Raw genomic sequence first — 26,292 nt, 5'->3', positions numbered from 1 at the left:
ATGTAATAACACATGAATAACACACAATAACACATGAATAACACAGGGGAGAATATTCCCCGTATTACTGCGCCGTTTTTTTTTCCTGTCTCGCCGGATGTCATAGCGTGATTTCATTAGCTAAGCACGTTACTTCTACGTGCGTAGTGCTGATGTGATATTTTTTCTTAAGGAGAGGACGCTTTTAGACATATGAGACTTCTAGAGAATACAAGCATAGCCATATTTCTACTCTATGAATTCAATGTTGTATTTTCTAGCCCTTTTCATTAGCTCCTAATAAATACAAATATTTAATAAAATCTATTTGAAGAGGATATATATAATTTAGACATTATGTGTTTGTGCGTATATATATAATTTAGACATTATACCGTGATGATACTTTTTTTTAATTTTCTACTAATTTCTCTTATTTCTTATAAGAAAATATTTATATACTATTTTTAATAATTTTCATTTATTTTATTAGCTTTCACAATTTTTCTTGTCTATTCATGTAATTTTTTTAATTATTTTTAAATTTTTTTTCCTGATTTAATCCCAACCTAAAAAAATATAAATTTCTAATTTTAAAATTAAAACCTTAATACCAAATTTTTATTATTAATTTAAGTGGCTATCGATCCTCTTGGTTTGGTAGGAATTTTAAATTTATTCTGCGAGTAAATTTGAAGCCACGTGTCACCGATAGAAGGGTACAGACAAACGTGTCATTATTTTAGCGAGAAAGGTAAGGGAGTTGCGGCTCTTCTCTCCTTCCCTTCTTTCTAGTGAACCAATATTGTATTTTAACACACAAACAAATAAAAATTTATATATCCCACCGCCAAATTTCATCATTTAGCTATGAAGCACTCCCTTAGATCTATTAAAAACCGCGATGGACCATCCCCACCCCACCCCACCACACCCCACCGCTTCTATCTAAATCATTGAAATACATCTTTTATTTTTTTTATTAGAGTGGGACTCATTTAAATCTTTTTGTTGGTTCAGATTGGACACCTGACGCGACACAACCTCCCTACCGCGACACAATCTCCCTACTACATCGCAAAAGTCCAACCTCCTTAGCAGTAATGAGCTGCACATGGCGTCACATAGCACTAAAAAGTATCTTTGCAAATAACTCGAGCGGTCAATGACTCATGTGTACACCTTCAACGATTGGGAAAAATATTTACGTAAGTCATACGCACGCAGAATTGCGTGCGTATGACGGTTATTCGGGGGGTATTGGAGGGTTACTCGTTGTTATTGTGGTTAATACCCTCAATAACCTCACAAAACCCTCGAATGACAGGAAAAAAAATGAGCACCGAACCGTGAAAAGTATTGGTAGGTTATTGGGAGGTTGTTGAGATGTTATTGTAGTTAATAACCCTAATAACCCTTCAATAACCCCTTATAACTTTGTTATTGGGAGGTTATTGCAGGTCATACGCACGCAGAATTTCGTGTATATGATATACGTAAATAGCGCTTAACGATTGAAGGAGTCAGAATAGCAATCTCGGGGTTCTCAATGTCTTATGCTTCCCCCTCCATTTTTGAAACATTGGGGCAACATCTCATAAGCTTCTAGCGTTTTCTTCGATCTCTAGCATGGAAGAACTTTTGTTGGCAAAACAACTCAAAGGATTGCTAACATAGATAACAAAGAATTTTATGTGTAAATTTTGAATTTAGGGCATGAAATATACAAATTCTAATATTTTGTGTGCCATGTATGTAAATTCCCCTTTAAAATAATATACAATTTAAGTTAGAAGGAAGTGAGAAGATTTACATAAATATCACTTTGTTTTTATATATTTACATATCTAAACTTCATGAAAAAAGGTATATTTTATTTTTTATTTTTTAGGGTTTATAAATATATTTTATTTTTAAAAAAATAAATTGGTGATATTTTTGATGTGATATTAATATAAATAGTGAAATGTAGACTTTGGGTTTATAAATACATATGAATTGAATGTTATGTATGTAAATGCTTCATTATTTTGTGCTTGAAATAATATCTATAAACATAAAACAAAGTATAAATATATTTTGTTATTTTATTAATATTAATATTTTCATTGCTGACCATTCCTTCTAATGCCAAATTGGTCCCATGAAGTAAGAGGAGTGGATGTAAATTGTATTAATGTTTACCTGCCCCCCATCTTGTTTTGGTTGTGGGTTTTTCCTTCTTTAAAAAAAATATATATGTGATTTATATTTAACCATTCAATTTAAACAAGTATCACATCAAGTATGTATGATGTAACTGATATGACATATGTTGTATTCAAACTAATTGATGAAAATTTAAAAAGAATGCCTCAAATTCTAGTATAAGATAAGACATTTTATTTTATGCAAGGCATTCAATTCTATTGTATACGAATAATTAGTTGTCATGGGCCAACGACATGATAAATGGGTCCTCTCAACGTATTCTATAGAAAATGAATCTCTAAGATTCACGGGATTCATTCCCCACCGCAAAGCATGTCCCACACATTTTTATACCCAGCGGGTCTATTGAGACTAATAGTTGAATTGAACTGCGAGACATTCTGTTGGAGTGACTTACCTATACAACTTCAAGTGTTGAAGAGTCACCTGTCACTTAACCAGAACTCAAGATGCGCTCCCCAAACCAGTCTACTCACTTCGCCTCATCTGGTGGTCCTTGAAATTGATAGATGTTCAAAGTAAGAATCATTATCGAAGGGTTGGCATATGCCCATGACTATTTATTAGCCATCGCATTCACATCACTGTCTTTTCATTGAGACACCATGGATAGATTTCATATTGTATGACTCGTGATTTAGTATTTTCTTCTCTGTGTATTTGAGAAGAATGGAGGTGGCTAAGAAGAATCAATCTCTTACTCTTTGGTTCTCTTTTTCTCTCTCATTATCCTCTCCCAGATCATCTTTTTCATTCTTTTGGAAGGACTTATTGGAGGAACTGAGAATTCAGACCTTAAAAAAACATATTCTCTTCTTCTACACCTTTCTTACACATGTCTATTCTAGATTATATGAACCCATGAATAATATGAGACTTTATGTTTTAATAGCATTTAACATTCTAAAAGGTGTAATGAGCGGGAGTCTATACTTTAATCTAGCAAGAAGACTTTCAATGCAAGGAAGAAGAGGGATGTGCAATACTAGAGTGTTTTTTACGCAACAAATCAATAACTTAAAAAAAAAGTAGACGAGGGCGGTTGCCCAAGAGGTAAGGCAATAGACCTTTAAAACTTGTTTTAGAGCTCATCCCAAGAAGCAAATACTCTACAAGAAATCAGCTTATTACGAATGGTTAAAATCTGTCAGAAATTTCTTAAAAAACTATAAGATTTTAAATTTTCAAAGGCTTATAAATGGATTTTGGTGCGTAGCTAAAACCCTTGTCAGTAATTTATTTACTGATGGCTTTCATCTTCAGATAAATTTCTGACTGCCTAGATCGTAGTTATTATCATGTTAACATCAATTTTTGATGTCGTGAGCATAGGATATCCACCTAAATGACTCAGAACAAGCTGGTGTCCATTCATACCATCCTTAAGCTTAAGATACCCATCTGAACCTCCAGTACGTGCCATGAGCACTGAATCGGAATCAGTTCCAATTTTGCCCTACTCCGGTAAAATCACCGTGTGATGGGATTGATTTTAGCCCAGAGATGTTTAACATTTTTCTTGATTATTAGAGCCTTTATCCATTCAATCCAAACTTGTTTATGGCCAACTAGAGTCATGAAACTCAGCAGCGGGCACTACCAGGTGAGGATTAGGGTTTCAGACCACTATGCATCCTCCAGGATGTCCACTATTTCAAGGGTTATTTTGGCGTGGGCCTTCTTCAATGGTTATTGATCATTTCCCATCTTTTTAGGACCTTGCAGAGCCAAGGGAACTTGTTTGAAACCTCCGCTGTGCTCTGAATGCCTAATCTTAATTTTTAACCCGACGAGACCATGCATAATTCTCGCGTGGTCATGCCAAAATGACCGCAAATCATGCTTAAGATAGAGAGCATGGCGTAATTACACCACTAATGTGGTGTCATTGGTGTGACCACACTAGTTTTGGTCATGGTCACGTCGGACTTTAGAAAAAATAAGGGTTTAAACCTTTTGGCCTGGTGTGACCATGCTGGTTTTGGGCATGATCAAGCCAAGCCAACACCTTGCCCGCCTGAAATTTTTGACCATTTCTTCCCTCTTTCTTATCAGCATCTTCATTAGCCATGGTGAGTTTGGGAGGTGAAGTAGGAGTGTTATATATGGAATCCACCTCCCAACAAACTAGGATAAATGTCTTGTAGAAAAGGGAGATTATTTTATGATTTGACGACAACATTCCCTCCATTTTCATTGGTGCCTTGAGGCCCTGAGAGACCAATCCATAAATAGGCCGAGGGAGAGCTCATTTGGCTAGGATATTTCTTGCTAGAGAAGAAGGGAGATCGAGGGAGAAAGCTACATTTGTTCATCTTCATTTTGCTATTCTTCTACTTAATTTATTCCACCAAACCTTCCACTCTCCACCATATCTAAGACAGAAAGTGAGAGTGAAATCTTTTGGGGCTTCATCCATTCATTGTGGAAGGAGAAAGAAGAGTCTTCTTCTTTCATAAGGAGAGATTCATCAACTCTTTGGAGAAGGAAGAAGGAAATTCTCCACCGCCTTTCATAAGGAGAGCTTCATCCTTTAATTGGAGAAGGAGGAAAGGAAAACTTTGTCACATCTCCTACAGTCAGAAGAGCTTCATCCTGCGAGAAGAAACACGACATCAGCTGCTATGGTGGTGAGATTTCCTTAAACCCTTACTTTTTTTCTTTTTCTAAAGCCTCTAAGTTGGGTGTTAGAAATTAAAAGATTAGGGCTTTTGTGTTAGAGGGAGGTCTTTAAGGTTAGGAAGTTTTCATGGAGAAATCCTTAGTGAATCTTGAGTGTTTTCCCCTTACAAGTCATTAACACCAAAAACTATGGTCCGAGATACAAATAATCTCGTGACTATTCGACAGTCTTAACTTCTGATGAATGGGTTAAGGTCAAATTATGAAAGTTATGTCTATGAGAGGAGCTTTCACTTGGAGATCAAATTATGAAAGTGTCGGCACTATTTTTGGTGTGGGGTTTGAAAGTGAGACCTCATGGAAAAGTCTTTCACATTCTTCCAATTAGACAGAAGCAGGCCCTCTGTTATTGAGCAACAAACTATTAGCTACAATTTCATCATGCCAAACCTAGGTTCCCATGTGAGCACGTTAAGGCGAGTATGGTTTTTTATTATGTATGATGATTGCATTGCATTGTATGTGTTCCTATGATGCGTGTTTTGAGTGTTGCACTTTGGTTTGATTGGCTGTCATGACACGGTCAACCTTAAATTTCAGTTAGATCGACCGCTCTGGCACAATCAACCTTTGTATTTTAGGTTTGATCAACTGCCCCAAGATGATCAACCCTGGCATTTTGATTCGACTGGCCGCCCCGACACAATAAATCTTGCATTTCAGTTCTATGGAACACCCTGACACAATCAACCCTAGCATTTTGATTTGATTAACCACACTGACACGATCAGCATTGCATTTCAGTTTGATCAGCTGACCTAACATTATCAACCTTGCATTTTAGTTCGATTGGCCGCCTCAACATGGTCAACCTTACACTTTGGCTCGTTCAACCTGTCTAACATGATCAACCCTTGCATTTTGGTTCAACAAAGTACCCTAACACTGTTAACCTTGCATTTCGATTTGATTGGCTGCCTCAACAGAATCAATCCTCGCATTTTAGTTTGATTGGCCACCCTGACACAATAAACCCTCACGTTTTAGTTTGATCATCTACCCCAACATAATCAACCCTAGACAAAATGGATCAGAGGACATGTGATAGATTGTTGTGGTCCCAAAAGCAGGTTCCACTATAGGTTTTTACACCGACAATGATTTTATCCCAAGATAATTCTAGATTGCCTTAGCCAAGAATTTGTTCTCTGTTCTCTTTGTTTGTGAGGACCAAATCCCCATCAGAATTGCTAGGAGGCTTTTCCCTCCTTAGAGCAGAGGTCTTCACAGGCATACAGTCTAGATTTACTAAATCGCTACAAGGATGGTTTCTTCTTAAGAGAAAAAGGTCCAATTTCTGAGGAGAAGTTTCTCGCATAGATTTCTAACATGTTCGAGTGAATGATGACGAGATCTTCTCTACTTTCTTCACCCTATTCAACATAGCAGGAGATTGGGATTCACCCGTTGGTTCGGTATAAAGCCGGGTCACTTACCATCTGTTGTGCAAGATGTCGAGCCCTCCCAAGAGTTGTAAGGGATTCCTAAAATAGCATTTGAGGTTAATACACTGAATTCTGTTTTTATTCCTGTTTCCTGTACTAATATAGTGACTCTATTCACACCACCTATTATAATTGCATCTTTCAAAACTAATAAAAAGAAAAACCTTTTAGCTTATTACTTGTCTTCTTTGAGTACATATAAGATGCATGTTTCCATTGATGGAAAAAAAGATAGACCATCCTGAGGAGAGGTTGACCTTACCCCGAGACTTGGAGTAAATATCGTATCCTCAGGGGTTTGTCCCTCTATAGTTCAAGCAATTTGATGGGTTTGAAAATCTTCGACAACATTTTGCTTAATTCTGAGCATTATGTTGTAACATCAACAATAATGAGACATTGTTCCTTTGATTGTTTATCACTAGTTTGACTTGACTTTCATTTGAATAGTACAACAATTTGCTGAACTTCACCTTCAAAACATTCTCCAAATTAGAGGATTTGTTTGTAAAATGCTTCAATGATGTGTAATACCGGGTCACCATGAGTGATCTTATGTTGGCCCAGAAAAAGCCCAACAAGTCCTTAGAGGAATTTGTTATTTGTTGGTGAAACCGAAGTATGAAGTGGGATATTTTGCTTCAAGAGTAGTGTGTTATCACACTCCTCATGGGCAAGATAAAAGGTGTTATATATATCTTTTTAATGATAACTTCCATCAAAACTTTTGAAGTGTTAATAGAGAAGGTGGCCAGGTTGCAAGATATTGTGGGGACTTTGATCCTTAAGGCTGACGATAAAGCCAAAGGTACAAAGTTTCTCATTAATAGTCCTTCAAAAAGGAAAGAAGAGAGCTTAAATTTGATGATAGTTGATAACAAGCAATAAAAGCCTATCCTACCCACTGAACAAGCTCGCTCGCCTTTGCAAAAATGGAAACACCAAACATTTGAGTAGAAAAAACTTAAGTGTTGGCATCAACTTTTGATGTCACATGCATAAAATGTCTACTCGAATGATACGAGGCCATGTTTGCTCTCCATTAGTCCAAGACATCTGGTAGGATTTCATGATATGTGCCTCGAAGACAAAACCAGGATCAAGTAGGATCCGTCCTTACCCAGGAGAATTCACCGTGGGGTGCGGTTAATTCTAACATATAACATATTTAATTCCCATTCTGAAGTTTAGATACCATACACTATCCTTTCTAAGACTAAAGTGTTTAAGAGCCATCATCAAACTCTCCCATGCACATTTTGGGAGAATCGAAGTTCATACCAACCCAACCGTGCGGGGGTCTAGGATGTTTGTTGGTACTAAAATCCTCAAATTTAAACCTCAAGAATTTTATTTTTGATTTTAGGATTGTATTTTAACAATAGATGGTTTCATGTAACTTCCAGACCGGTAAAAAAAATTTTATGAACATTCTAGCACAAAATTGAGTTTCAGGCCATTCAGACCATACTTGACCCTGATGGGTGATTTTCATTCGATAGTTTGCACCCCCCAGTGTCCACCCTAATGTGAGAGAGCCTATTTTGATACCAAGATATCCTAAAAAGGCCCAATGATTCATAGATATCATCTATGCAAAGCCTCGACGAAGAAGAGAAGGAAGGGCCAAAAATTAAAAAAAATCAATCTTTTTTAAGAGGTGACGCCTAAGTGCATTTCCATGGCCACTTAAGCATTCATAATGGGTGAACAATAGCAGTATGGTGCCTATGCATCCAAATATGGTCTCATATGTGCCCAAGCCATGAAGAATTATGCTTTAGTGTGATTTACAGAGAAGGGGGCACTTGAACACTCTTAATTGGCGTATAGGCGCCAACAAGCGCCTGGAGTTACTCTAGACAGAGTTGGGGGAGCTTATGCTCCCCCCATTAATGCTTAAGTGCCCAAAAAAGGTGTGCAAAGAAGAAAGACAAGAACATATGGGCCCGATTATTTTTTCTTCTTTTACCTTTTTTTAAGGAATCATTAGCTTGTCTATAGTCATATAATTCCCTTTTCCAAATAAATTTATTTTCGTGATCGTGTGAATGATCTGGAAAAAAGAAAAATTAAAAATAAGGAAAATACAACAAAGTTAGAAAAATAAGAGAAAAAGCATGGAGAACATTTGTAAAGTAAACATTGCATTATAGCATAATAGCATACGTCCTAACAAGATTATTTGTAAAGTAAACATTGCATTATAGCATTATAGCATAATAGCATACGTCCTAACAAGATTGAATTGAAAATGTCTTGAAAAAATATCCGCGAAGAAGAACATATGAAAGCAACCCATAGTCAGAGAGTTAAGGTGTATTTTTGTTTTGGGGACAAGAGTAACTCTCAAAGGGATGTCTCCCTTATGTTAAATACATCTTGGGGGATGCTCATGAATACTTTTGATTAAATGTGTTTTTCTTACACTTATATGATGACTACTAAAAGAGTCACAAATGATAGTTATCTCATAGAAGTGTCATGATGACTTCAAATCTCGTGTCAATCTATATAGGCAGAGAGTGAGTATCCCACAATTCCATACAGATTGTGGCTTTTTGATGAAGGGGCCTATGAAATAATAGGATCAACTGTAGGGTCCACATTATGCTTCCAAGGCCTAAGCAGATAATAAGGGTAGAGGGTGAATCATCGTATCCCAAATGGGTGGTGGCCTAACCTCAATCGGGGCCTACGAGATGAAATCAACAAAGTGAAAAAGTGAGCAACAATGCTCAAAGTGGGTACAACAAAGGAAGCATAGAGTAATCCTAATTGGGTAGAGATAACCGGGTTAGGATACCACAGATTTTTCATCCGAGGCTATTAGAACCCCAAGTTAGAATGATTTCACCAACAATAATGAGAATTTCTTAATAGCTAAATTTTTGTTATAAAGTTAAAAAAACAATACAAACCATTAAGTTCCTTTCGACAGAAGTAACCTGTTAGGAATTTCTACATCTGTGGTCGAAGTTGTCAAGGTTATTCAAGAGACCTTTGTCAATACAAGAAGAAGTCATTAGTACGACCCAAATAAATATTTTTCTTACTATTGAGATCATGGACACGACATGAAAAACTATCAATACCTTCGAAAGCTAATTGAGGAGTTGATCTTAATAGAGAAACTAAGGAAATTCATAACCTCAGAGGCAAACATCTGAAGATAAGGAAAAGAACCTATCAAGGATGCAAACAATGAGCTCATCCCAACAAATGTAATATACATCACTAGTGTAATAGCATCTATCTTTGGAAGGGACTAACAATAGGCCTTAAAATGATCAACTATGAAAAGATTGAAGATGTGGGAATTCAGCTTGGCCGCTATAGTAAGATTAATGAACCTGATACATCCGCCTATCACTTTAACAAATGGTGACCTACCCATCGATGAAAATCTCTTCAATGATGTTATTATGATCACTACGATGATCTTGAACTATCAGATATGAAGCATTCTAGTGAACAATAGTAATTTTGTTAGTATTTTGTTAAAATGTTTCTTCAAAAAGATGGATATGATAGATGCTCAACTTGGACCCACCTGTTGTATGGATTTTTAGAGAAAGAAAGGAAACTTACATAATGACTTCTTTACCACTGACTTGGTGAGAAGGAGAAAGGAAATATACCGCATCAAATAACTTTGTCATCATGGACGCCTCGACCACCTACAACGCCATCTTCTGTAGGTTGATACTAAATAAATTTAAGGTCGTAACTTCCATCACCAAGTGATGATAAAATTTCTAGGTGGAGGATGGATCATCACTACCCAGAGGGACTTAGTCCAGTCCCAGAATTGTTACGTGCAAATTGTAGAGAATGTTTAGAAAGATTTTCTCCAACTAACATGAATAAAAACAACAGCCTGGAAGCTATCGACGACATCGAACAAGTACATGTCTGTGAAGACAGAGGAAAACACTAGATTTTGATTCTAATCTATCAAATATTTAACAAGCTATCTTAGGTTATTTAGTTGAAGCATAGAAATCTTTCAATGAGCATGTCTTATTATCGAAGAGATGAAATGAAATTCACTAAGAATTCTTAACATATTTGAGGTCATTTGATCATAGTGTATCAATTGCTCGACGATCATAGCATGTTATGGAAGAGGTCGATTGTAATCCACTAAGGTTTATTTACTTATTCCAGGTTATTTTATCAGAGCATAGAAATTGCTCAATGATCGCAGACTATTATGAAAAAAGTTGAATCAAGCCCCTCCAAAACTGATTAGGCCAAAAATAAGGTGTCATAAATATCCTATGTTTCTCAAGTCTGGTTGTAGGTCAATATGGAAATATATTTTCTTAGAAATATGATTGTAATCATGTTCAAGAATGGCATTTGAAAACTTTCTTATTTTTATTGATTGATTTCTTGCCCCTTAGTAGAGGTTTTTCTCACAGGAGTTTAGTTATTTTACATAAAGCATCCCATTAATCAAATATTCAAGAGGTCAACTTCTTGATCAAATTAAAGAGGGACTTTGGTATAATAAGGGGGCACTGTGAAATCTCTTAAGTAGAAAGAAGTCAAACTCTCAAACATCAAGGTGCCTTTTGGTGTAACGGTGGAATTTAAATAGAAACTTCATAATTAAGCATGCTTGTATGGGAGCAATCCTAGGATGGGTGACCACATGGGAAGTAACATTAAAGGGACAAAACCATGAGGCCATTTGGCCAAAGCGGAGAATATCTTTATGGGTGAAACTTTGGGCTATCACTGACAATAAGAGAGAGCATTCTAGCCAGACATCTTCATTCAATGGTTGAAATTATGATCATGTTTAAGTCATTTACATGAGTGTCCACTTGAAGTTTTGGTAAAAGTTGCCTTCAAACTTTGAATTGGCTTTCATAGATTTATCGTCTAAATGAAATGAACAAAAACTGCTTAATCAAAATCATGCTCAGGACATTGATGTGAATGATGTTTCGAGACTCAAGGAGAAGACACAAACATTCTTTACATGGGAAAGTCATGGAAAGAGAAAACACATAATGCCTTGCCCAATCAAAGTAATCCACTATGTGTTTGTAAGTAAATAGGTGAACTCTTCACATGAATAAAAGAACATGGAATTGCAATTCAGATACTACAAATTTATAATAGTAGTTAAACTATGATAGCCACAATTGGTTTACAACAAATGTAGTTGATCATGAAAGCTATAGTCGGTGTCTATAATAATGATAGTTGGCCACAAAGACCGCTATTGGAAATTTTAACGGTAGTAGTCAATTACAAATGCCTTTGTTGGTTGTTGCATAAGCAATAGTTGACCATAAAAGTCGTGGTTGAAAGCTTTAATATTATCAGTTGGAAATAAAGGTCATATTTGGTAACTGCAATAGTATCATTTGACAACAAAGATCGTAGTTGGATGTTGTAATAGTAGTAATTTATCACATATGCCATGGTGACTGCAATATTGTTAGTTGCCCACATAAAATGTAGTTGGTGACTGCAGGAAGTTTAGTTGACCATAAAGGTCATAGTTGAAAATTGTGATAGTAGGAGTTCGTCACATAGGTCGTAGTTGGTGACTCCACTATTGTTGGTTGGTCAAATAGGTTGTGGTTAGTGATTACAACGTCAATTAGTCATAGAGTCCGCAGTTGAAAGCTGTAATAATAGTAGTTGGTCACATAGGTCGTAGTTGGTGATCATGATAACATTAGTTAGCAATAAAGACCATAGATATAATTTATAGTATTAGTTGATCTTATATGTCATAGTTGGTGACTGGACCCCTTCTCTCATAATGGGTTACAGATTTACACTAGACACTACATTTGTCGGTATACAAAAAAAAAGCTATAGATATTATGATCAATCATTGCATTTTGGATACGACAGTCATAAGTAGTGGTCTTCAGTGGTCGGTAGTCGCAACGGTAGGTGGTGATAGACAATGATAGTCAATTTTGATCAGTAGCTATGGAGATCGAAAGTTATCACCAGGTCTTCAAAACAGGTATTATATGTTAGAATCATATTTAGGATATGATATTTGCAATTAGAGGTCTCCGGTGACAAGAGGTCAGCAATTGTCAAAGGTGGTTAATGGGCATTGGTTGACAATTGTCGGCAGTTGCGAAAACTAGAAGTTTTCTTCAAGTCTTAAATACAGTGTTATACGACACTAACAAGCAGGGGACATCAACAACAGTGAGTAGGGGGACGGCTAGTGATGATCAATGACAACCAATGGACAGTTGCTAGAGGCTTCAGAGGTCGAAAGTTATTGTTGGGTCTTTAATGTAATATTATACATTAGATTCATATTTAGGATATGATGTTATTAAGCAGGGGTCACCAACAACTGTGAATAGGGGTGACCAACGGCGGGCATTGATGGTTGGTAACTACAGAGAGTGGAATTTATCATCGGGTCTTCAGTCCAAAACAGATGATGAAATTTCTTCTCTTCTCCTCTCCCCTCATGTAAAGACAGGGGGTCTATTTATAACATCTAGTGTAGGGGCATTTTAGTCTGTTGGCAAATAACTTCCCCAAACACCAAAATGGGTGACTTATATTGATGCCTCATGATTATATGAGATTTATTTATGATTTGAGTACCTTAATGACCTCATAATTTAGTGAACTTGAGCTTGTTGGATTCTTCTCATCGAGACACTCTATTTGATTATAAATATGTCAAATTTGGGACTCATTTTTCCATTCACTTGTTGATCAAAAACCTCTGAATGTGTTTTAATGGCTTGATTGGACTAAAATCAAATCAATTTTGGTATCATCGGGTTCATGTTGTCGAGATAGTCAGTTTGATTATAAAATTGTTAAAATGGGGCCTTAGATGATATTGAATTTGAATCAAGAAAATTTCTTACTTCAAAAAACTTCGATATTCGTACTAAATGACATAAAATTTGCTGGTGACACATCAAAACTTAGGAATGAAAATATGTATTACACTTTTATAATACTAGTAATGGTGAACTTTTTTTTACATGAATTTCAAATAATTGAGCATCATGTACGTAAATATGAAAGTTTAGATTTTGCGTATTTAAATATATAAGAATTGTGTGGCATACAAGTGCGTGCCCTTAATTTTTACTTATCTACTAAAGGTTGCAGCTTAAGATCCACTTAATCTATTAGACTATGCAAAAAATGAAATATTATCATAAGCAAACATGCAAAGTTATCATGCTCATTTAATATAAGATCATTTGGCCTAACTAGGACCACCGAGATGACTGCGGCAAGGCCTATTGATTAAATTGAGTAAAATCATCAACACATGAGCCAAATCTAATATCTTGTGGTTTTAACTTGAACTCTCAATATTTGTGATTACAACGCTTCCATTCATCACTATCTTATGGATGGACTTATGTCTCATCTTTTCTAATGATGCCATCTCATATCTTTATCATAGCTCACACATGCATATAAGATTTTAATTATAGACTAACATAGAAATAGTATAATCTTTTAGACTTAATACACTTACACAATATGATTCCAACCCCCATCACTAGCAAGAAGGACCACCTTACAATCCCCTCAACAGTTGTATGAATTTTTTTCAAAATATCTTAATACAGTTTGCATCATAGTAATAATAGCAAATAACCGAAAATACTTCATATTTAAAAGGGGCATTTACATACATATTACACAATACTTACGAATTTATGCATCTTACAGCTAAACATTGATATTTACATGCATAATATTTGAATTTTTAGCAACACATAAAACAAATCAATGTTACCAACTTATACGCATTTTCATGTATAGTGCATGACATCAAAGTGTTATAAATGTAAATATAGAAGTTTAGGTGTTATGTATGTTAAGACATATATATATATATATATATATGCATGTTGATTGTGGTTCAGATTGCCGGAACGCAAACGCGATAAGCACTTCAAAACAAACAAATCTACGTGGAACCAAACAATCAAGTGGATGGAGAAACGTTATCCGAAGTATCATCACATCCTACCCATCTAATTTAAAATCATTTTGTAATAAAATAATTACATTCTGAAAATTTTTTACAATATTATTATTTTTTAATTCCAAATCATTTAACATTTCTAATAATTATAGTTAGAAAGATTATGCATATTTACAGGTATGTCTAACTTTTTTACATACATGACATCTTACTAATGCAAAAAAACTAAAAAAAGAGGATATATTTTACTTTTGAAATTTTTTATGTGATATGAAAATTTTGAGTGGTGTAAATGTAAAAATTAAAATTTAGGTGTTTTAGATGTCTAAGAATTGAGTGGTATGCTTGCAAACGCCCCTTATATTTTTTAATAACTTTATTTATTTCAAAATCGTTTGGATGTCAATTTTATGAAAAAATATTACATTAGGACTCCGCACATAGAGTTACATGCGGAGTTCAATGAAATCACGCCACGTAAATGTGAGAAAAAAAAAATCAGCTCGGTAGCACGGGAATTTTCCTCCCGTGTTATTCAGGTGTTTTATTATAACACCAGAAATATTCCCAAAACATAATAACACATGAATAACATACAATAACATCTGAATAACACAGGGGAATATTCTCTTGTGTTACCGGGAATATTCTCCTGTGGCGTGATTTCATTGGATTCTGCATGTAACTCTACGTGCGGAGTCCTGATGTAATATTTTTTCCAATTATTATTATTATTATTATTATTATTATTATTATTATTTTGTTTTTAAATAGAAGATTTTGATGAGAGAATTTAATGAATTATATCTCCTCTTCGTCAAATTTTTTACTTAATCTTTTAGTACTTTTAATGCAAATATTTCTGCCCCTGCATGCATCATGTCATGTCAATTAGTATCATAGCATTCATCATACTGGTAACTTGAATTTCATTTATCTTCTTGGTGTCTTCATATTCATCCAATAAATATCCAAAAAAAAAAAAAAAAAAAAATTACAAGTTGCCTTTAAGAATATAAATAAAAAAAATTAAAACTAATGATTTGCCTTTATTTCTTCTTTGAGGCATTTATGTAGGGCTGTCAAAACGGCTCTTTATTTGCGAACAGCTCGACTTATTCGCCAAGTTAATGAGCCGAACTCGAACTACTAACAACAAAGATTTGTTAGTTCATGTTTAGCTCATTTTGGCTCCAAATACTCCTCCTCAATTATATATATATAAAATAGAATAAAAATTATTAAATTAGATTCAAATGATGTTTTAATATAAAAAATAATTTTTAAATCTTGCCCCAATCCTTAAATCTTATGGCTATGCGATTAGGGTTGTTAAAATGACTCTTTGTTCGTGAACGGCTCGTGTTCGGCACGCTAAGCAAACGAGCCGAGCAAAGAACACACTTTTTGAGCTCGAAATATAAACAAGCCGAACATGAGCTGAACCTGGGCTCGCTCGTGTTCGGCTCGCTTACAACCCTATATTTTCTTACATTCTTACATTCCACCCAGTTTCTATATATTTATATATATAGCACTTTAATTTTAACATTCATAACACTCAAATGTTTAATATCACATTAAAACTATCATTATTATTGACCTTTTTGCCGTACAAATGTAGTGGAATTAAGACTTTGCTTTTGTTGTTGTATTATTAACATTTTTGAAGACTGAAATACACATTTTCATACATAAATAATATGAAATAATTAAAAAATAAATAAAAATTTAGATAGTGGATATATAAATACAAAAAAGATTCTGTAAATCTTCAATTTTTTAGGATTATTAGGAGAGATTAGCACAGCGACTGATAATAATTAATGAAACTTTGAGTTTAAAATTAAGAAAAAATTATTGCATCAGGACTCCGCACGTAGAGTTTCTTGCGGAGTCCAATGAAATCACGCCACGTGACGGTATAGAAAAAAATCAACCAGGTAACAGGGGAATAATTTCCTCATATTATTCTGTATTATTCATGTGTTATTGTATGTTATTAAGGTGTTATTATGTTCTTGAAATATTCTCGGTATTATAACAACACAATAACACATCAGTAACATTTAAATAACATACAAAAACACCTGAATAGCACAATAGAAATATTCTCTTGTGTAACCGGATATATTTTATTTTATATTTTTTCATGTCACCGCCACGTGTTGTGATTTTATTGGACTCCACACGTAACTCTACATGCGGAGTCCTGATGTTATATTTTCTCAAAATTAAGGGGCCTTTACCTGCCGCGGAATATTCCCGGTGTTATAACAACACAATAACACATTAATAACATTTAAATAACACATGAATAACACAGAAGGAATATTCCCTTGTGTAATCGGACATATTCTATATTTTTGCATGTCACCGCCACGTTGTGTGATTTCATTGGATGTAATATTTTCTCAAAATTAAGGGGCCTTTACCTGCCGCCCATTTCTTATGTATTCACATATCAACCACTCAAACTTTAAGTTTTACGTATAGACCATCTGATTTCTATATTTTTCACATAAGTTAGGTGATATGTAAATACTAAATTTTAGGTGGTTGCTATGTTAAAACATAGGCATTGGGTGGTAGGCATTTAAGTCTGCCTACAATGAATAGAAAAGCGCACGCGGTTTGTATTATATATATAATTCTTTATATATAATATTAATCATGAAACAAATCTAATGATTTTGAAGCCTATCATTATAAAAATTATATTTAGAATATCCTAAACATAAAATTTCAAAATTAATGGCATCCTTTTGTTACAATTAATTAGTAACAAAATAATGAAAAGAAATATCTCATTTAAACATGAATATAAAATTCATAAATATAAAACATGCTTTAGAAAAAAAAATTTAAGAAATTTAAAATTAGTATTAACATCTATCTACATCCAATGACAAATAACATCAATTTTCAAAGCATATTTTTAACTTAGAACAACCATGTGTTACTAAGATACTGCGAAAAATAAAACTTCTTTGGTAGGAACTGATAGCGCCAAAAAGCATTGAAAGAGATGAGGATAGCTCAAACCTTCATGCAGACTAAGCAAATTATCAGAAAGCTGCACCTACAAGATTCTGGACTGAGAGAATAAAAAACTGGCTATTTACTCGTAACATAATTGTTGAGAGTTTGGTTTCTCACAGTAAGATCACACCTTTGAATTGTGCATAATGTTATTTGGGCTCAACTTTCTCAAAATAACAAAATATATATAAGAAACAAACAACCTAATGGGATTAGGATGAGGCAACAAAAAATTTCTTGAACGGGAAGACTGCTATGAATAGTTATCATCAAACGACGAAAAACTATAATGCATGGATATTTCATACAAACAGGGAGTGCAGTGTCATGCTGGATGAATTATGCACTTAGGGCTTCGATTGATTCACAATTAAACCACACCGCAGAAAATAAGAACACTGGTTCGAGAAATTTGGAACAAAAAAAAATTGAATAGATGCACAATAAATTAATCTAATAAGAACACATCAAGATTTATGTGAAAAACACGAGAACAGGAAAAAATCACAGAGCCACGCCACAAAAAATTCTACTATGAATGGCAGAAACATACATACATACACACTCCGATCAACTATACAAACACAACAACATAAAGAAGTTCTCTCCAAACCTTCTTTTCGATTTCACAAGAGAAAACCCTCACTGAAATCCACCTCCTAGACCCTTTTCCGCTTCAAGAAAGCCTTGTTGAAAATATCGCATATGAAAGAGTCAAGAACCACCACTATATATCAAGGGATTTAAATCCCGTAATGGAGAAACCATCGCGGGGTAACTAGGCAAGCCTACTTATTTCATGTGTTCTGTGTGGAATTGAAGTAAACGAAGTAGTTGTAGCTTAGCCACTCCTGATTACGACATAATTATGCCACACAATTCTATGTTTGGCGCTTCTGGCACTCTCTTTAAGCAATGTGCGTGCTCTTCCAGACTCCACACCTCAACAATCTCCCACCTAAAGATTGATAGCACCCAACATCTGTCCTCTAGATTTGTATCTCTATTTGTATGATCTTCATAATCACATATCGTAGTACCCAATCTCAGCATTCTTAGACTCCAACTGAAACCAACCATAACTCTAGCTTCTTGATAGTCACCACCTTAATGAACATGTCTGTAGGATTATGAGTTGTATGTATCTTCTCCAAAATTAACCGACTCCTTTTTAGGAGAGAGCAAATAAAGTGATATGTCAGCTGGATATGCTTTGTCCTAGCATGAAAAGCAGTATTCTTAGCAAGGTGAATAACAGTCACACTATCACTATGAAACTTTATAATCCACTTCTCCTTGCCTAGTTCTGTCATAAAGCCTTGTAGCCAAATTATCTTCTTGCTAGCCTCAGTGATAACAATGCATTCGGTCTTCGTAGTTGAAAGTGCAATAATCTCCTATTTTACTCCCATCATCCAAATTTCTTGGCAGTTCTGAATCAACAAATTTCTGTAGATTGATCTTTGTACTTTCATAGCAAAGTGTCACGTTGATTGTTCCCCTCAAATACCTGAGAATCCACTTCACCATTTCCAAATGATGTTTTCCTGACTCCCCCATGTACCTACTGATCACCCTCAGTGCATATGTGATATCTCGTTTGGTAAAAATCATAATATACATCAGACTGCCAACAACTGAAGCATACGAAATTCTTTCTATATGTGATTACTCTGCTTCAGACTTAGGCGACAATTTCCTAGGTAGCTTGAAGTGATTATCTAAGGAGGTGCAAACTGATTTTACATCACCCATGTTAAATCTCTGTAGAATCTTTTCAACATACTCAATCTGAGATAACTTCAATGTACTTAAAGTTTTGCCCATACTGATTATCATCCTGATGATCTTTCTAGTTGAACTTAAATTCTTCATCTCGAACTTAGTTGATAATTGCTTCTGTAAATCTCTAATTTTCTCTATATTTGGCCCTACAATCAGCATGTCATCAATATACAAAAGTTGTGAGATATAACAATTACCAAATTTTTTAATAATGCAATAGTAGTCTGCTTAATACTTCATATTATCCACTGTCTGACATGAACCTACCAAAATTTTTGTACTACTATCTCAAGATTGCTTCAAGCCATAGAGGTTCTTCTTCAACTTGCAGACCAAATCTTCTTTTCTTGAACCCTCATAACCCTATGGTTCAACCATGTAAATTTCTTCTTCTAAATCTCTATATAAAATTGTTGTTTTTACATCCATTTGTTTCAAATGTAGATCTTTTTCTGCTATTAAACTCAGCACAACTCTGACAATCATGGGAGGAAAAATATTTGTGCAGTCCACTCCTTCCTTTTGTTGGAACCATTTCACCACAAGTCTTACCATGTAGTATTTGCTACCATTTCACTCATCTTTCAGCTTGTAGAACCACTTATTATGTAGTGTTATTTTTTCATCTAGTAAAACAGTCAAATCCTATGTTCGATTTGACTCCAAGGATTACATTTCATCATCCATGTCAAACTCTCACTCCTTTGAATATTAAACTTAAGTGACCTCATCATAGCACTCTGATTCACCACTATTTGTCAATAATATATATTACAAAGAATGATAGGGACTCACCAAGTTATGACTTAGGGTTTGGTAGCTACACCGTCATCTACCCTTGTAATTTATTTAAACTTCCTGCAAAATTATATTACATGTTGCAAGTTCTAATCTTTCAGCGGGAGCAGCGAGAAGATGACAGGTTCGCTTTTATAGTTTTATTTATTTTCTGTCATTTTATTTACTGCAATTTACTCTTGCTTTAAAATATTATACATGCTTGGTTGTAAACATTAATTTACCTACAAAACAAAACTAACTTTCCAAAATCAATCAAAATTTTCAAAATTAAACAACATTTTCAAAACCAAAACAAAAAAAATAACAACATTATAATACGTTCTTTTGAATTTACGGGAGTCCCTCGGAGGAGGTAACCCACGATTGCTAATGAGATCTCCCCGGTTTAAATAAGTTTAACAACTCGTTTAAGCTTAGTAAATTCAAAAGAAAATATTGGTACCGGAACGAGGGAACCATGAGATCCTAATCGATGTCGCTCTAATCAACTTTAAACCCCCCCTTTGAGTTGAACTTACAACCTTTGAACATTAATACTTTAGGACTGCTACTTGGTCAAGGAGCTTGGAGCTAGCATCGAGAGTAGTCTTCTACAACAACAAATTTCTTTAAAACTAAACCACATATACCATAGGACTCTGAGGTTGTATGTCTAGTGCAACATAAATTCTCACCTCATCTTTAGGCCTTTTGCATGATCATGTCGTGTAATATAAGACCTAACTCATTTTAGGATTTTGAGGTTGTCGTTCGTTACCACATAAATCCTCCTATCTTCTAGGTTATTTGTGCGACCGTGTCGTGCAAATGTAAGCCCTAAATAATAAAACTGGCAGGATGAAACATTTAATAATTTTTCTATCAAAATTGAAGCTTAACCATAGGGTATCTTGGGTAGTCATTGAGGTTCTCCTCAGGATCTGTGACAACCCCTAGTTTTTCTTCTTTTGGATTTCATAATAAATGTACCAAATTTGAGCCTCTCCCATTTGACACTCCTTGGTCCAATCTTTAAAAAATTTTATCATTTAGAATTCTTAAAGACAATATTTTCTGATTTAAATCGAGAGTTTTCTTAAATGAGAGCCTCTCCCATTTGACACTCCTTGGTCCAATCTTTAAAAAATTTTATCATTTAGAATTCTTAAAGACAATATTTTCTGATCTAAATTGAGAGTTTTCTTAAGTGACATCGGTCATTTGAGATATAATTGACTATAGGGGCTCTCCTCTACAGGGAGTTTTAGGAACACAGGTAATATAAACCCTGTCTAATTCTTTATACTAAATAAAGGAATTTTTCGGTCAACATAAAAAATTGTTTTTTGCAGACTAAAACGGATGTCATAAACTCTTTAGTTTATTTAATCGTGCACCACCAACAAGTTGTGTATCTATCCTTCGAGGTAGATATATTGCTTACGGTGTTGTGTTCGGTCATTTAAACTAACGCGGATATGAGATCTGTTCGGTTTTGTATTTTCAGAATTAAAATATTACTTTTTTCTAAATTTTAAATTATATATGTAAATTAAATTAACCATCTTTTAAAACCGGGAGTCGGGATATCCATTCCGACGACTTACAATTTATAATTTGGCGACCGACATCTTGTTATTCATATCCTACCAAATAAAACAAATTAATGTCCAAATAACAATTCACAGAAAGCATGAAGCACTTGGTGCAAATTATGGTAAGAGGAAGTAGTATATGTTGACAAAGTTTTTTGCGAGAGATGTTGAGTAAGATTACTTGAAGAAAATGTGAGCGGCTTTCCCAAGAAAAGACACACATTTTACATAGATTAATATCCCCACATCACAAAGCTGTTAGCTTATTCAAGAATTTAGACCCTTAATTTTAGGCCACCTAGCAAAATAGAGCAATATTAAGAGTGTTGCCTTAAAAATCAAATAGGTGTACAGACCAAAATTTGGATGCTCACAAAGAGAAGTTCTCTAGCTTTGTAACTGTTGAATAATTCATTTATTCACTAGATGTTTTTATTATTCTCATCAACTAATGAGATAGAGAGTAAAGCATTTAACAATATATATTTGCCATAGTTAAATATTGAGGGATGTTCAAATGTTCATCAATTGTAAGCTTGTTGCCTTGCAAGTAATGGGTTGTCAAAAAATTCATGGTAAGTATTCACCAGCTAGAGCTAGTCCTATTGCAATTTGCTTGCCACTTATGGGATGTTGAGAAGGGAAATTTTTTTTGCCAAAATCAAGTCTATTAAAGATATTTTTTTTTTTATGCAAGAGGTTTCTTGTTTAAGTTGCATCAAAAAATATGGCATTATCTTGATAGAATAACCCTAAATAGAGCCATAAGAGAGACAACACCAATTGAACAATAGTTAGCAGAGTGAGAAACTCTTATTGGTCAGCTTCGTACATAGTTTGATGAGATGACCAAAGCTATGGTGGTTATGAAAGATCGGTTAGTAGCAATTGGTGTTTGGGCATAGCTACCAGAGTTTGTTGCACCAGCAATAAACAGAGGGGAAATAACAAGGTTTCATGCTTTAACGACAGAGCTTGTGGTAGTGTGTAGGATAGTTGTCATCAGTTTTACCACGAGAGGTCCCACCTTTACCATATGACACATTGACGGAGATTCAATAATTAGACATTTTAATGACACATGTTTAATCAAACAAAAGATAAAACATACCATTTTATCCAAAAATTCAGAGGATTTGTGAAAATGAGTGTCCTTATTTAGTTGAGTATAAGCATGTTCAGTATCCAATATGTTTTGTCACTCATTACTTCCAATAGTTTGATGAATTAAGGAATCTAAAGTAACACTTGGCTTGTTATTGGCCCATATGTTGTAGTATTGGGGACAGTGATGTTTTGCTTCTTATAATTTTTGCTGGCAACTTGGGTGGGTTAGCATTTGAGTAGCATGATTATCTTCTTAATGATTAAGTCATGACTTTTGCAGAGCTTGACGAGTTGTTTATTCAAAGGTTTGTTAGTGTAAAGTGTAGTGTTACAGTTGGCGATTTAGTGATGACTAGGCAACAACCTCATGAACCTTTATCTAATAATATTGTTAGATGGAGGAATCATAATTTTTAGTATGAGCCACAATTACAGAAGCAACATACAATTGAGATTTCGCTGAAAAAATATTGATGGTCTAATCACAACGTATCTTAAGGGTTCAATATCGAAGCTTTTCAAAAGCTTATGAGTAAAGTTAAAAGTTTTGTTTAGAATAAAAATTAAGTTAATGTTAGTACCCCTTTTGTCCCTTAGAAGGGTGGTTTGATACTAAGTTATGCGGTGAAATATTTCTTGAGATGCCACCATCATACGAAAATCCCATAGTGATGGAATTGATATTTTGGGTGACTTTTAGGGATATAAATAAAGCCTAAGGAGTAGGAAAGCCATTTAGAGTGGATCTATTTAGTTTAAATTTGACTACTAAGGATAATAATTTATTTTTTTTAATCTTTCTAAAAATTTTTAAAAAATTTTCAATTTATTTTTTCACAAAAGGATTACAATCGATAACTTGAATAATAAGAGGCAAAACCGGGTATTTGAAAAGTGGGGGAACCAACCAACATACTAACGGTAGCAACCAACTTTACCTAATTTCTCACAACATTGGAAAAGTATACTTCTATTTTTTTAGAGTTAATGTCCTTTTGCTTGTGAAGTGAATGCATGTAGGATTATTTTGTATCATGATTTGCGAATGATCAATGCGTTATCTGCAAAAAAAGATGTGTAATTGAGCCCTTGGTTCTTGTAACAGTGTGAAACATTCCCATGAGACAACTCATCATCAAGTGTGCTGGAGAGAACTTCCATAATAATAAGAAACAATAATTGAGATAAAAGACATCTCTAATTTAACTCATTTGGGGAGTGAAGATAACTGTTTGTCTCACCATTAGGAAGAATGGAGAAAGGAACATTTAAGATATAATTCTTCACCCACTCTTCAAACATAAGAGATATAGCTTTCAAAACATGCTTTTCTAGAACACCTACTCTAATTATGTTGTTAAAGTTTTTTTTTTCAATTAAACTTTAGCAAATAAATTTTTTTTCAATGGTGGGGATTTTAGGCCATTGAAATTTTAGGTAATCTCTAAGTTAGACTAATATCATTAACAACTATGAATCACGAACATTGACACTGGGACATAGAAATTATACGACACTATGTGGGGGTATGACAATTAAATAAAATAAACATGGCACATCATGGACACATTTTAATATTTAATTACTTATTAATATAAAATATTTATTTTTCATTATTCTTCGTGAAAGACATCACAAAGTGAAATATATAAGAATAAAATTTAATTTTATTATGAAACACATGCTTAATATTTTTTTTTTTGTAAAATTAAACATATAATATATTAACAAGGTAAATAGAAATTTTTTCAAGTTATCGACTAAAATCTAAAATATTCCACGACTATATCTTGTTTAATTAATTAAGTTAAAATATAATTTCTAGAATTATAATAAGTATAGATTTAAAATTATAACTCACAGAATTTGGGCGGCTTTGAATCTTGGCATCAACAAATAGAAGCTTCAGTGGAAGTTTCATAAAGTTCACAAGATATCTGGATTGACTTCAACAAATTTTTATGGGGTATTTGGATCAGCTTCAAAGAACATGTTTGATTATTTCTCAGGTGAGGCAAAGAAGCTGACAACTTTTGCTCTGATGGGTACAAATTCGGCTTTAATAAATAAAAGAGAATTACAATGCTCAGCTTTGACGAACGTAGGATGGTCCTTTGACCCTCAACTTCAACAGACGAAGATGGAAGTTTTGATGCTCGGCTTTGACGAATATTGGATGCACCTTTAATGGTCAATTTTGATGATGATTAGAGGGAACTTTGACATGATAGGAGAGGAGATGATTTTGACAATAAAGCATAATTAGGGCTATATATATTTATAATTTTCTACTTTCTGTGCACATTTTTTTTCCAAATCATGTTGCAGTCATATCCATTGTGACTTCAAGGGGTGTCTGAGATGTGTTTGGGCCAAAAAAAATTATGACTCATATTTTATAATATCATAGCATGTCGAACAAGTGTCGGTGGTTTATACGTATTTAACATAATACACCAACAACAAAGCCTTATTCCCACTAAGTGGGGTCAGCTACATGAAACCATTTTCTCCATTGCATCCTATTTAGTGTCATATTTTCATTTAATTCTAATAAAGTAAGATCAATTTTTATACAATAAGCCCAAGTATTCCTAGGTCGATGTTTAATGTGACCAAACCATCTAAGATGACTCTCTCTAATTTTGTTCATCACTGGAGCTACACCAATTAGCTGCACCAATCCTATCACGGATATAATCATTTCACATTTTGTCTTTAAGTGTAAAGCCACTCATCCACCTAATCATTCTCATCTCAACAACACTTAACTTAGTATCATGATTCTCTTTTAAAGGCCAACATTCCACGCCATAGAGCATTGCATGTCTCTCTACTATCTTATAAAATTTTCCTTTCAGTCTAAGTGGTACTTTTCTATCACACAATAGGCTCGAAGCATTCCTCCACTTCAACCCCAACTTGAATTCTACTAATAACATCCCCATCTATATATCAACATCCCCATCTATATCACCATCACTTTGAACAATAGACCTGAGATTTCTAAATCATTCAAACATTTTAATAATTTGATCACCCAAAGTTACACTTCTATCACTAGAGCTACTACTAAAATTATATTCTATGCATTCAGTTTTAGTTTTACTCAAACGACGGCCTTTAAACTCCAATGTAGACCTCCATAAATCAATTTTTTCTGGGTTTACACATTTGACATAATATTACATAATATTTGAAGTGTTAGTGCTACATATGTTAATGATATCTCTGTTTAATGAAAGCAGCTTTGACACAATGAATGATGGTGGGAAAAATATCTAATCTATTTTTAGATTTTAGCACGGCTTTGTAAAATGCATATAAGTATGTGTTTGTAATCAAGTAAGGAGTTGGTGTGTTTTATTTGGGTATTAAAGTGATGATGTCATACATGATCATTTTAACAATAGACTAATGTTAAGAAGTGACAAACAACCCTTAGGATTGTAAAATTTAAAATATAATTCAAAAATTCACAAATATTATTCCTAGTGGTCCTCCGACCTAGGTGAACCTTCAATAATTTTCTTAAGGACAGAAAGTTTATTTTCCTTAGTTAAATAAATTAATTTGAAAATTTCTATTTTTAAATTAAAATAATTATTAAACATTAAATAAAAATCAGGAAAAATACTAATTTTCCCTTGATGTTCTAATTGACCCATGAGTAGGATGACAACAAAACTTCAAATTCATT

This window comes from Phalaenopsis equestris, unplaced genomic scaffold (assembly GCF_001263595.1).
Source record: "Phalaenopsis equestris unplaced genomic scaffold, ASM126359v1 Scaffold000322, whole genome shotgun sequence".
Lineage (NCBI taxonomy): Eukaryota > Viridiplantae > Streptophyta > Magnoliopsida > Asparagales > Orchidaceae > Phalaenopsis > Phalaenopsis equestris.
Note: the sequence above shows the minus strand (reverse complement) of the source record.